Source organism: Oncorhynchus mykiss, chromosome Y (assembly GCF_013265735.2).
Source record: "Oncorhynchus mykiss isolate Arlee chromosome Y, USDA_OmykA_1.1, whole genome shotgun sequence".
NCBI classification, from domain to species: Eukaryota; Metazoa; Chordata; class Actinopteri; order Salmoniformes; family Salmonidae; genus Oncorhynchus; species Oncorhynchus mykiss.
Genome location: NC_048593.1, coordinates 18,068,303 through 18,083,590, shown reverse-complemented (window position 1 = coordinate 18,083,590; position 15,288 = coordinate 18,068,303).

Here is a 15,288-nt window from a genome sequence, read left to right as displayed (position 1 = left end):
CTGTCACCACTGATAAATCCACCATAATTGAAAATTTCAATAAGCATTTTTCTACTGCTGGCCATGCTTTCCACCTGGCTACTCCTACCCCTGTCAACAGCACTGCACCCCTAACAGCAACTCGCCCAAGCCTTCCCCATTTCTCCTTCTCCCAAATCCATTCAGCTGATGTTCTGAAAGAGCTGCAAAATCTGGACCCCTACAAATCAGCCGGGCTAGACAATCTGGACCCTTTCTTTCTAAAATTATCTGCCGAAATTGTTGCCACCCCTATTACTAGCCTGTTCAACCTCTCTTTCGTGTCGTCTGAGATTCCCAAAGATTGGAAAGCAGCTGCGGTCATCCCCCTCTTCAAAGGGGGGGACACTCTTGACCCAAACTGCTACAGACCTATATCTATCCTACCATGCCTTTCTAAGGTCTTCGAAAGCCAAGTCAACAAACAGATTACCGACCATTTTGAATCTCACCATACCTTCTCTGCTATGCAATCTGGTTTCAGAGCTGGTCATGGGTGCACCTCAGCCACGCTCAAGGTCCTAAACGATATCTTAACCGCCATCGATAAGAAACATTACTGTGCAGCCGTATTCATTGATCTGGCCAAGGCTTTCGACTCTGTCAATCACCACATCCTCATCGGCAGACTCAACAGCCTTGGTTTCTCAAATGATTGCCTCGCCTGGTTCACCAACTACTTCTCTGATAGAGTTCAGTGTGTCAAATCTGAGGGTCTGTTGTCCGGACCTCTGGCAGTCTCTATGGGGGTGCCACAGGGTTCAATTCTTGGACCGACTCTCTTCTCTGTATACATCAATGAGGTCGCTCTTGCTGCTGGTGAGTCTCTGATCCACCTCTACGCAGACGACACCATTCTGTATACTTCCGGCCCTTCTTTGGACACTGTGTTAACAACCCTCCAGGCAAGCTTCAATGCCATACAACTCTCCTTCCGTGGCCTCCAACTGCTCTTAAATACAAGTAAAACTAAATGCATGCTCTTCAACCGATCACTACCTGCACCTACCCGCCTGTCCAACATCACTACTCTGGACGGCTCTGACTTAGAATACGTGGACAACTACAAATACTTAGGTGTCTGGTTAGACTGTAAACTCTCCTTCCAGACCCATATCAAACATCTCCAATCCAAAGTTAAATCTAGAATTGGCTTCCTATTTCGCAACAAAGCATCCTTCACTCATGCTGCCAAACATACCCTTGTAAAACTGACCATCCTACCAATCCTCGACTTTGGCGATGTAATTTACAAAATAGCCTCCAATACCCTACTCAACAAACTGGATGCAGTCTATCACAGTGCAATCCGTTTTGTCACCAAAGCCCCATACACTACCCACCATTGCGACCTGTACGCTCTCGTTGGCTGGCCCTCGCTTCATACTCGTCGCCAAACCCACTGGCTCCATGTCATCTACAAGACCCTGCTAGGTAAAGTCCCCCCTTATCTCAGCTCGCTGGTCACCATAGCATCTCCCACCTGTAGCACACGCTCCAGCAGGTATATCTCTCTAGTCACCCCCAAAACCAATTCTTTCTTTGGCCGCCTCTCTTTCCAGTTCTCTGCTGCCAATGACTGGAACGAACTACAAAAATCTCTGAAACTGGAAACTCTTATCTCCCTCACTAGCTTTAAGCACCAACTGTCAGAGCAGCTCACAGATTACTGCACCTGTACATAGCCCACATATAATTTAGCCCTATCAACTACCTCTTTCCCAACTGTATTTAATTTATTTATTTATTTTGCTCCTTTGCACCCCATTATTTTTATTTCTACTTTGCACATTCTTCCATTGCAAAACTACCATTCCAGTGTTTTACTTGCTATATTGTATTTACCTTGCCACCAAGGCCTTTTTTTGCCTTTACCTCCCTTCTCACCTCATTTGCTCACATTGTATATAGACTTGTTTATACTTTATTATTGACTGTATGTTTGTTTTACTCCATGTGTAACTCTGTGTTGTTGTATCTGTCGAACTGCTTTGCTTTATCTTGGCCAGGTCGCAATTGTAAATGAGAACTTGTTCTCAACTTGCCTACCTGGTTAAATAAAGGTAAAATAAAAAAAAATAAATAAAAATCCTGTCGGTTTCAATGGTCAGTAGATATCCCACCGTTTGTTTTGTCGCTCAGCAGTTTCCACTAACAGACATTTCTGACATTCTCCTCAGTGAACTGCCAGACAAAGTGTGTGTGTAAATATTTCAACAGTCACAGGCCTGCATTTAGTTGGCTAGACAGAAACATTCAACTCAACTTTCAGTGTTCCTGTTTATTTTGTTTGATTTCACCCATCACATCTGCTTTTCTTATGTGTGTTTAACATTGACATAATTGTCATTTAAGTCAACGTCATTGTCATCCCATTGTTTTCCTCATCTTCTATATCATCATCATCATTTTGTACAGGACCAGTTAGGTCATTAACATCTACAGGAGGCATGATGACACTACACTTTAACAAGCTAATGGAGAATTAGTTGATTTCCAATCTGCTTATCAACAAGGCTTTGGGGGAGAGTGATGAGGGGAGAGCACACAGTCCAACCAACACAAACAGACTGCTGCTGTGTGCATGCACCCACACTCCTCTCTCTGACCCTAGCATTCAGCCCATGGCCACAGTCACCTCCTGCCCCTCACCCTGCACATCATATCACACACACACACACAGAGGCTAGGACAGCTTCCCTTTCTCAACATGACAAACTGTTTACTGAGAGCATAGAGGAAGCTAACACTGAGTGTGCGTGTTTGTGCATGTGTGTGTGTGCGTGCTTGCCTGTGTATCTGTACACTACGCATGTGAGTGTTTATTTTCCACTCTCTGTTCTTTTATTTATTACCCCTTGAAATTGGGGAGGCATGGAGTTCACCGCCCTGGCTGCTGATTTTCCTCACACAGTGCTATACAGTGGGGCAAAAAAGTATTTAGTCAGCCAGCAATTGTGCAAGTTCTCCCACTTAAAAAGATGAGAGAAGCCTGTAATTTTCATCATAGGTACACTTCAACTATGACAGACAAACTGAGAAAAAAAATCCAGAAAATCACATTGTAGGATTTTTCATGAATTTATTTGCAAATTAAAGTGGAAACTAAGAATTTGGTCAATAACAAAAGTTTATCTCAATACTTTGTTATATTCCCTTTTTTGGCAATGACAGACGTCAAATGTTTTCTGTAAGTCTTCACAAGGTTTTCACACACTGTTGCTGGTATTTTGGCCCATTCCTCCATTCAGATCTCCTCTAGACCAGTGATGTTTTTGGGGCTGTTGCTGGGCAACATGGACTTTCAACTCCCTCCAAAGATTTTCTATGGGGTTGAGATCTGGAGACTGGCTAGGCCACTCTAGGACCTTGAAATGCTTCTTATGAAGCCACTCCTTCGTTACCCGGGCGGTGTGTTTGGGATCATTGTCATGATGAAAGACCCAGCCATGTTTCATCTTCAATGCCCTTGCTGATGGAAGGAGGTTTTCAGTCAAAATCTCACGATACATGGCCCCATTCATTCTTTCCTTTACATGGATCAGTCGTCCTGTTCCCTTTGCAGAAAAACAGCCCCAAAGCATGATGTTCCCACCTCCATGCTTCACAGTAGGTATGGTGTTCTTTGGATGCAACTCAGATTCTTTGTCCTCCAAACACGACGATTTGAGTTTTTACCAAAAAGTTATATTTTGGTTTCATCTGACCATATGACATTCTCCCAATATTCTTCTGGATCATCCAAATGCTCTCTAGCAAACTTCAGACGGGCCTGGACATGTACTGGCTTAAGCAGGGGGACACGTCTGGCACTGCAGGATTTGAGTCCCTGGCGGCGTAGTGTGTTACTGATGGTAGGCTTTGTTACTTTGGTCCCAGCTCTCTGCAGGTCATTCACTAGGTCCCCCCGTGTGGTTCTGGGATTTCTGCTCACCGTTCTTGTGATCATTTTGACCCCACGGGGTGAGATCTTGCGTGGAGCCCCAGATCGAGGGAGATTATCAGTGGTCTTGTATGTCTTCCATTTCCTAATAATTGCTCCCACAGTTGATTTATTCAAACCAAGCTGCTTACCTATTGCAGATTCAGTCTTCCCAGCCTGGTGCAGGTCTACAATTTTGTTTCTGGTGTCCTTTGACAGCTCTTTGGTCTTGGCCATAGTGGAGTTTGGAGTGTGACTGTTTGAGGTTGTGGACAGGTGTCTTTTGATAACAAGTTCAAACAGGTGCCATTAATACAGGTAAATAGTGGAGGACAGATGAGCCTCTTAAAGAAGAAGTTACAGGTCTGTGAGAGCCAGAAATCTTGCTTGTTTGTAGGTGACCAAATACTTATTTTCCACCATAATTTGCAAATAAATGTATTAAAAATCCTACAATGTGATTTTCTGGATTTTGTTTTCTCATTTTGTCTGTCATGGTTGAAGTGTACCTATGATGAAAATTACAGGCCTCTCTCATCTTTTTAAGTGTGAGAACTTGCACAATTGGTGGCTGACTAAATACTTTTTTGCCCACTGTATGTCTGCCAAAGGCCTCGTGCCTCATCAGTGTCAGGGCCCCAGAGTGCCCCCGGGTCCCACATCAAAGAAAGCTGAGAGGAGAGTTAGAGCTCCATCCTCGCTAGCTACCTCACACTAGTGTGGAGAGACTGACCAATCCTCTCTCTGCTTGTTCTGAGGCCCCTCCAGGACTACACTCTTAGAAAAAAGGGTTTACCTGGAACCAAAAAGGGATCTTCAAAGGGGACAGCTTTTAGGTTTTAGACAGCACATTTTTTCTAAGAGTGTACAGTGAGAGAGAAAGTTCATGATGTGGGTCAATGTGATGGAGTGAGGTGAGACAGGAGGGAGAGATTAATAAAGAGATGGGCTCCTGTTAGCACTGGTGGAGGCTGGTAGGGAGGGCAGAGGTGGCGCTCAATCAATAGATAGCTATGAGCAGCAGACTATGACTCTCTGCCAACTGTGGACATTTAGTCCTATAGTGGTAAAGGGAGAAAGAATTTAAGTGGTCAGGTGACTTCAATGTATAGATGAGGTCATTAGTGTTCTGAATGGGAATTACCTGTGGCTCTTATCCCTATTAACCTGTGACATTAACCTGTGACTATTAACCTGTGACAGGGATAAGAGCCACTTTATCCCTTTGATAGAGAATAGGGACATTTATGCTGTGATTTGCCGGGTCTTTTAAGATGATCTCAAGGGAAGCTCATTCTAAACTCTTAGAAAAAAGTGTTCCAAAAGGTTATTCGGCTGTCTTCATTGGAGAACTATTTTTGGTTCCGGGTGGAAACTTTTTGGGTTCTATGAAGAACCATCTGTGGAAAAGATTCTACCTGGAACCAAAAAGGGTTCTCGTATGGAAACAGCGAAGAACCCTTTAAAGATCCAGATAGCACCTTTTTTTCTAAGAGTGTATACTTCCCCAATGTTACGTCAGACTGGTTGCAGGGATTTTCAGGCATGTCATCCAATTTGAATAACCTTTTAGTTTAGAAAATAACTTATCTAAACTTCATTTCCACTTATTAGAGGAATTCTGGAGAGACGAGGAGCCCGATGTCATGCCTGTCAGAACCAATTTTCTTGAGTGACACTGGGTGTGTGCGTGTGTGCGGTTGTGCACGCACACACATGCATGTGCATAAGCACATGTGTGCAATTCTCACCTTTCAGAAATTGTGTGACAGAAGATGTCTTCCTTTAGTGTATAGAAGGAGAAAGAGAATAAGTCATGGTAATTTGGGGTAGAGAATTGGAGGGAGGGAGGAAGAGAGGGAGGTAGAGACAACACGAGAGTGAAATGCATTTTAGACATTAATTACAGTAATTAGTGCGTGATTGAAATGGAGTAAAGGCTGCTCAAGGCAATCACTTTGATTTACTAATTCACTGCAAATTACAAACTGCATCACTTAAATATATTGGTGGGTCTGCTGCACTGTATGTATGAAAACATTGTTTTGAGAGTTGATTTTGGTTTCTAGATAGTTTTACTGGCATGAATGAAGGGGGAAAGGGGAAAACCTAATCAGTTGTACAACTGAATGCATTCAACTGAAATGTGTCTTCCGCATTTAACACAACCCCTCTGAATCAGAGAGGTGCGGGGGCTGCCATAATTGACATCCACATCTTTGGCGCCCGTGGAATGACAGGTTTTAACCTTGTCAGCTCTGGGATTCGATCCAGCAACCTTTCGGTTACTGGCCCGAGCTTAGTCATTCATGCACACCGTTGTGAATTATGCTTCTATGAGATTTACAAAATCATCAAATAATTAGGCTAATGAATCTATCGGCGGTAGCCAAGAGATTAGTGTCGTTTAAGGGGTTCTTTCAATATTAACTGAATAATGTGGAGACAGAACCCAATTAAGTAGAAGTAATCAAACCAAGGGTGCTGGTCATATGCACAAGATAAACATGGTACACATATTAATAATCCTTTTTTAACTCCCAAACCCGCATGCGGGAGCGTAATCATTGCCTGAAACTAATTAGCATAACGCAACGGACATAAATATCCCTAGAAAATATTCCTATTCATGAAAATCACAAATGAGATATATTGAGACACAGCTTAGCCTTTTGTTAATCACCCTGTCATCTCAGATTTTCAAAATATGCTTTACAGCCAAAGCTAGACAAGCATTTGTGTAAGTTTATCGATAGCCTAGCATAGCATTATGCCTTGCTAGCAGCAGGCAACCTTGTCACGGAAATCAGAAAAGCAATCAAATTAAATCGTTTACCTTTGATGAACTTCGGATGTTTTCACTCACGAGACTCCCAGATAGATAGCCAAAGTTCATTTTTTCCCAAAATATTATTTTTGTAGGCGAAAATCACGTTTGCCTGAGATATCGCCCGGAAATTGCGGTCACCACAACGTTGAAAAATATTCCAAATCAGCTCCATAATATCGACAGAAACATGGCAAACGTTGTTTATAATCAATCCTCAAGGTGTTTTTCTAATATCTATTCAATAATATATCCGTCGGGACAATTAGTTTTTCAATAGGACCGATTGTAATGGCTACCTCTGTATTTTACGCGAGAATCTCTCTCGGAACCACCATGTGATCACTTACGCAATGTGGCCGCCTACAGAAATGCGTAAAACTACGTCACAATGCTGTAGACACCTTGGGGAATACGTAGAAAGCGTAAGCTCGTTGATGGTACATTCACAGCTGAATAGGGACTCATTGGTACGCAGTGCTTTCAAAACCTGGGGCACTTCCGGATTGGATTTTTCTCAGGCTTTCGCCTGCAACATCAGTTTTGTTAAACTCACAGACAATATCTTTACAGTTTTGGAAACATTAGAGTGTTTTCTATCCAAAGCTGTCAATTATATGCATATTCTAGCATCTTGTCCTGACAAAATATCCCGTTTAAAACAGGAACGTTTTTTTTTTCCAAAAATTAAAATACTGCCGCCTAGTACCAACAGGTTTTAAGTGTTCCTGATATTACAGTACATTCATTTGATTGTTATAAGTGCCCTGTTGAATGTAGCAGACTGCCTTCTCCTTCTGTATTCCCCCTCATAAACATCCACTGTCCCCCTTACCTCTTCCCTTTCTACTGTACCTATGTAAGATTGTCCCATTGTCACGCCCTGACCTTAGAGCTTTTTATGTCTCTATTTTGGTTTGGTCAGGGTGTGATTTGGGTGGGCATTCTATGTTCCTTTTTCTATGTTTTTGTATTTCTTTGTTTTGGTCGGGTATGGTTCTCAATCAGGGACAGCTGTCTATCGTTGTCTCTGATTGGGAACCATACTTAGGTAGCTTTTTCCCACAGGGTTTTTGTGGGTAGTTATTTTCTGTACCTGACAGGACTGTTTCGGCTTTGTTCATTCTCTTTGTGATTTTTGTTATTTAGTGTTCAGTTGAAATAAAAGTATGAACACTTCCCACGCTGCGCTTTGGTCCACACCTTCTTCAACAGACGATCTTTACAGAATGCACACTTACCACGCTGCTCTTTGGTCCACACCTTCTTCAACAGACGATCGGTACACCCATGTAAATCAGAATCAATCCTATATATTAAAACACTCATGAGCTTATATCATTGACAGTGTATAAGAATGATCTCCCACCTTTTTATTGGGATATATATATGCATTTCAGACATTTATGAACCTTTTTTTTGTCTATTTTTTAATACTGTACGTGCCACCCAGCTACTGTACATTTGACTGTACATGTCGTCATTGGGCTTGCATGGCTATTCATGTCCCCTTTCCTTGTAGTTTTTTTTGCTTGCAAGAAAGGCATTTCACTGTACTTGTGCACGTGACATTAAACTTTGTATTTTGCAGATGAGTTGCGTATAAGGGCAGCACAGCATTTTCTTTATGGACGTTTTTCCTGTCATTATCAGATATGTCATGAGTTTTTTGTTTGTTGTACTATTTTGGCAATATTGTATTGTTAGCTGTCATGACTTTGCCCTGTTCCCCCCACCGGTTTATGAGCCCCCATAAATACCTTTCCCCCTTCTCTCTCCACTCTACAAAATTAGACTTTTGAAAATCCTTTGTTACCACAGAGAGTTGGTTTGCAATACAGTAACATCATAATTTTTCTGTAATCCAACCAGTTGAATGTATCCATTTGTACTTAAAGAATATGATGGCAGATCAGTTGTTGTCTGGGACATTATTACTGATGACAGGACAACATAAATTATATGTTGGGAATTCTACACATTCTAGCTGTCCGATTGACATGGAATTGTTGTGCAACTTAAATGTTTAAATTTGAAACCATTTGTGAAAAGATTCAATGTAATTTTAGCCTTCTAAATGAGATAATTGTTTTCATAAGTAAAGTATGCTCACTTAGTGGCCACGCCCAAGTGAACAGACATTGGATGGAGAGGGATGAAACACGCTCTTCTCTTCTCTGGTATAAAAGCCTCCGTGACCAAATTCACATCAGACTAAGCAAACCCCAGCGTGAGCTGTGGTTGCGAATAGTTCAATATACAGTACACTCTCCATAACACTTTTTACATGAGACCAGATCACGTGGAGGTGACAATCACAACGCTGGAAAGATGAATTTCTACTAGATCATCAAGAATTCAGCATGAGCAGATTTTGGCAAAACGGTATGAACTTTGAACTCTTATTCACTAAAGAAGAAGTGATACGTCCTAGAGGTCGAGTTATCAGCTGCAGCTATAAACGTACGTGGCCTAGGAAAGGACAGACATTCTCCTAATAAGAACGGATGCGCTCTATAACACTACGACCAGAAAGATTCTTCAATGGACAATGGCGATCTCTGCTGGTTAAACCAGTCTTCCATATTCGACCCATCTATCGAAGCGCAGCTCAGTGTTAATATATATCTTACATTTTCCTTTTCCGAATGGGTGGTTATTAGAATGCATAAGATTCTGTATTTACGGTGGCATAGCTTCTCGCGGTCTGATAGAGACCCAATCCCCTTTGACCCTCAGTCTTCCCACTCTTTCATTCAAACCCAACCCCCTTTCTTTGTGTAACCAGCCGTCATATCAGTTTCGTCCGCTAGGGACTTTTTATTTTATGACATGATTAGTAATTGATGTATGATCCATCCTGTGTATATGTAATTCTGTGAGATTATTTAGGTATTTAGTAAATAAATAATTAAGCCAATTTTTGTATTGCTGATTCAACTTGTTAGCCAGGGTGGGTGAAGATACCAATAACCAATAATTTTACGACGTTAATCTTAAGGCTAGGCAGAATACTGCCCCCTTTGGAGGAATTGCGTGCCCATAGTAAACTGAAAAAAAATCTGTCCAAAATTGCTAATATATGCATATAATAATTATTATTGGATAGAAAACACTCTAAAGCTTCTAAAACCGTTGGAATTGTGTCTGTAAGTATAGCAGAACTCACAGGGCAGGCATTCTTCCAAACTAGTTTTGGGATCATGAAAGTTGGGGCAACTTTGACGTGATCGCCCCCACCCTTTCCAACCAGCTATGGATCTGGGGACACTTTCTATGTCTTCCACTAGATGTCCTCATTCAGTAGAGCGTTTAATCGTTCAAATCCCGCGAGTTTTGGCCCTATGGGAGTGAATTGAGTGAGTGTCGCGAGAAAATACCTGTGCGTTAGGGCGCGAATTGGTCCCATCCATTCCTTTGTTCCAGCACTCCGGAGGAGAACTAACAATGACCGGTTGAATTGAAAATTGTTTTGTACGTTTAGAACATCCTAAAGCTTGATTCTGCACTTAGTTTGACCTGTTTAGTCGACATATAATATGTAATTTTGAAGTTTTGATGCACAACTTTTCGGGACCAGAGGACATTTTGGGTGCATTTCAGCTGATATTGTTAGCAGATGCTAATACAAAGACACAAGACTTGAAACCAAATGATGTTTTGGGTAAGTATGAACCCTTCCAGTACATTCTGAACGAAGACCATCAAAGGTAAGGGAATATTTATGCTGAAATTGTGTGTTTCTGTTGACTCCAACATAGCGGAGAAATATTGCTTATGTCTGAGCGCCGTCTCAGAATATTGAATAGTGAGCGATTTCTGTAACGTTAAAAAGAAATGTAACAAAGCGATTTTAAGAAGCAGTGTATCTTTCTAACTACACTGTATCACCAAGGGATCAGGGTTAGTGTTGATCTTTTATTCTCTCATAATGACAGGAAAAACGTCCATGAACAAATGCTTTGCTGCCCTAATACGCCAAACTCCTCTCTTCCACATGGGTACAGTGGACAAGGCCAATAACAATAATATTGTTTCACATAACAATCTAAAGCAAATGCAATGTACAGTATTACATGTAAATGTACCTAGTAGCCTATTATCCTAGGCCTTCTCAATGACAGCCAGGCGTTACGTACAGTACAGTACGTGACGTGCACTTGTGAACAGCTATGTCGTGTCTCTGACTGATTAAATTATTTGACAAGCTATTTTATCAAATCGATGACCTAATGTTTGATTGATTGCGTGATTGAATTAAACCATGCAACAATTAACTCGTTAATAACCTAGGGCACCACGGAAGAGTGTTTATAGAGCTGCTGTCTTCCGGATAAACTCTTAAATATCTGAAGATCTTTTATGTCAATAGCAGTCAATTATTAATCGTCACCTTATTCAGTCTCAACTTAACCTGATGACGGGTGAGGGTTCCCTTTTGGGAACGACCCCTCCAAAGTTCAGCTGGAAAGTGGCGCATGGAACGCAAAAATATTCTTAGAAATATTTAACCTCCACACATTAACAAGTCCAATACCTAAAATGAAAGATAAACACCTTGTTCATCTACCCAGCATGTCAGATTTTTTAAATGTTTTACGGCGAAAACACACCACATATTTATATTAGACCACCACCGAAACGAAGACAAGAGGCAGCCATTTTGTCCCAGAAAATATAAAATTATAAAAGCAGGATTAAAAAATAAATCATTCACTAACCTTTTGAAAATCTTCAGATGACAGTAATAGGACATGTTACACAGTACATTTTTTTTTCAATAATATGCCATTTATGTCCATTTACCTAAATATAGGTAGCGCCGCAAGATAACGTAAATAGACATCATAAACTTTGACTAAATATACATGTTCTACATACAGTGCCTTGCGAAAGTATTCGGCCCCCTTGAACTTTGCGACCTTTTGCCACATTTCAGGCTTCAAACATAAAGATATAAAACTGTATTTTTTTGTGAAGAATCAACAACAAGTGGGACACAATCATGAAGTGGAACAACATTTATTGGATATTTCAAACTTTTTTAACAAATCAAAAACGGAAAAATTGGGCGTGCAAAATTATTCAGCCCCCTTAAGTTAATACTTTGTAGCGCCACCTTTTGCTGCGATTACAGCTGTAAGTCGCTTGGGGTATGTCAATATCAGTTTTGCACATCGAGAGACTGACATTTTTTCCCATTCCCCCTTGCAAAACAGCTCGAGCTCAGTGAGGTTGGATGGAGAGCATTTGTGAACAGCAGTTTTCAGTTCTTTCCACAGATTCTCAATTAGATTCAGGTCTGGACTTTGACTTGGCCATTCTAACACCTGGATATGTTTATTTTTGAACCATTCCATTGTAGATTTTGCTTTATGTTTTGGATCATTGTCTTGTTGGAAGACAAATCTCCGTCCCAGTCTCAGGTCTTTTGCAGACTCCATCAGGTTTTCTTCCAGAATTGTCCTGTATTTGGCTCCATCCATCTTCCCATCAATTTTAACCATCTTCCCTGTCCCTGCTGAAGAAAAGCAGGCCCAAACCATGATGCTGCCACCACCATGTTTGACAGTGGGGATGGTGTGTTCATGGTGATGGGCTGTGTTGCTTTTACGCCAAACATAACGTTTTGCATTGTTGCCAAAAAGTTCAATTTTGGTTTCATCTGACCAGAGCACCTTCTTCCACATGTTTGGTGTGTCTCCCAGGTGGCTTGTGGCAAACTTTAAACAACACTTTTTATGGATATCTTTAATAAATGGCTTTCTTCTTGCCACTCTTCCATAAAGGCCAGATTTGTGCAATATACGACTGATTGTTGTCCTATGGACAGAGTCTCCCACCTCAGCTGTAGACCTCTGCAGTTCATCCAGAGTGATCATGGGCCTCTTGGCTGCATCTCTGATCAGTCTTCTCCTTGTATGAGCTGAAAGTTTAGAGGGACGGCCAGGTCTTGGTAGATTTGCAGTGGTCTGATACTCCTTCCATTTCAATATTATCGCTTGCACAGTGCTCCTTGGGATGTTTAAAGCTTGGGAAATCTTTTTGTATCCAAATCCGGCTTTAAACTTCTTCACAACAGTATCTCGGACCTGCCTGGTGTGTTCCTTGTTCTTCATGATGCTCTCTGCGCTTTTAACAGACCTCTGAGACTATCACAGTGCAGGTGCATTTATACAGAGACTTGATTACACACAGGTGGATTGTATTTATCATCATTAGTCATTTAGGTCAACATTGGATCATTCAGAGATCCTCAATGAACTTCTGGAGAGAGTTTGCTGCACTGAAAGTAAAGGGGCTGAATAATTTTGCACGCCCAATTTTTCAGTTTTTAATTTGTTAAAAAAGTTTGAAATATCCAATAAATGTTGTTCCACTTCATGATTGTGTCCCACTTGTTGTTGATTCTTCACGTTTGAAGCCTGAAATGTGGCAAAAGTTCGCAAAGTTCAAGGGGGCCGAATACTTTCGCAAGGCACTGTATGTAAGCCCGTCAAAACACAATGCAGTGCAGTTAAATGCTTACTTGCAGGTTCACTCTCGATAATGCTGCTTTAACATGACCACCTTAGTCTATACAGTCTTGTCAATAACTTTCTTTCTATTCCTGTTTCAATCAAACTTGTTGAACAAAGCGACAATCAGTAGTAGAAACAATAACAACTTTTTCTAATCCCATTTCGGTAAAAAGCTGAGGGATGGGGCAGGAGAAATGTAACCAGTCTCAAATTTATAGACAGAGCTATGGATGCAAGGACTGACCAAGTCCAAAACTGGATGTAGCAACTGCTGATTGCCTCTTTTAAGCTCTGTCCAATCAGAATACAGATCATCACAGAGTTGGGTAACACTGGAAATTATTTTTTCAGCACTGGCTGAAAGCTTCTTCACTTGGAGTCAGTAGATATACTGTTTCTAAATAATAAGGACCTAACTTCTTTATTAAATCTGTGAGCAATTTATGTTATTCTTCAATAACACAAATTCCAAAGCAAATCAGGGGGAAAAATTTGGGAAAAATGTGGGAAAAATGTGGGAAAAATGTGTTTATTCAGAGAGGACAAATCAAGATGTTATGCTGGGAGTCAGATGTTCAGTCTCCCTGTCCTCAGCTTTTTTCGCAGAACATAGCACAGGTTGCCACTTATAACCCCCCACCCAAGCCTGGGATTGACCAATCAGAAGTCCTTGCAGGACAACTTGGCCAATGGCCAAATAACAAGTATTCCACTCCAGACTCAATGTACAGACCAATGAAAACATGGCCAACGTAGAACACGTCGCATTCGGGAGTGCCATTCCACAGATTCTAACAGATGTTGAACTGAAACCAAACTCCTATTTACAATGCACTATTGACCATTAGTACTCTAGTTTATAGTTCTCTCAAACTCTACGTTGTGTATTTATCTTCCAAATATTATTACAAATATCATTCATTTTAATTTTGTCTCTGTCCCTACATTTTCTTTTTTTTTTAATCCAGACGTCCATCCTGAATTTTCAATGTAAGATATTGACAAAAGGCACTGCCTACCTGCTGCTGCCTACCAGGGCTGGCTTTGAATAATCTAATCACTGGGGCTGTACGAAGTCAATCTCAGTGAAACCTTGTGGAGGAGCAGCAGGAAGATGGCCGTGTCACTGTGGCCTTATTAAATCAAACCGTAATGGAGTTGGGACCGATAGTAAACCTATTTACTATTTGGCTTGCCTTTTATGTCTCCTGTGGGTGTCACCCTAAACACCTTCCCCCTTGGAACAACGATGAACCACCGTCCCTTTCCCTCCCTCCTCCCTCCCCCTTTTTCACACAGAGGAAGTGATGTCACATTGATAAAGGCTGGTCTGGTCATTGGTCTGAATCTTTAACCACTATTAGACAATACCATTTATTATTGATGTTCCGTGACGGGAAAATGCTCTGCTGTTAGTGCCCTCAAAGTGGAAAACGGATATCACACAAGCCTTTTCTGCCTACGAATCACAATGGCTCAGATCAGATCCACTTCTTATGAGCACTTTAATTTACAACTAAAATAAGACCAACCTTGCGGCAGTGGCAGCTCCACTTTCTCTCCAAGTTTAGCAAGTAACTTTTTGTTTTGTTTCAGTTTGGAGCAGTCTCACAGTTTGGAATAATCACTCAGAACACATTGATTACAGTTGGCACGTTTTTAACAAGTGAAATTACCTTTACCCAAAGGATATAAAAATTAATTTTAACTTATTGATGAGAAGATTATCCATGGAAAATTCAAATATCACTGCAGAATATATGCCTCAGACCAGAGCCCTATATTTAGAGGAGTTCTGAAATATAAATATATGGCTCTGTCTCAGACAATATTCCCCTTTATTCAGTATGCACTGTACCATGGTCACCGCATTAATATTCCTTCTGATTATTGCAATCACTTCAGCTTGATATGACCTTAGTGTGTGAGTATACGTGCAAGGCTCTCTGGAACCTGCAGTGTTTCCCAGCATGTATCCATGCCTGTGTTCCTGGGGGTCA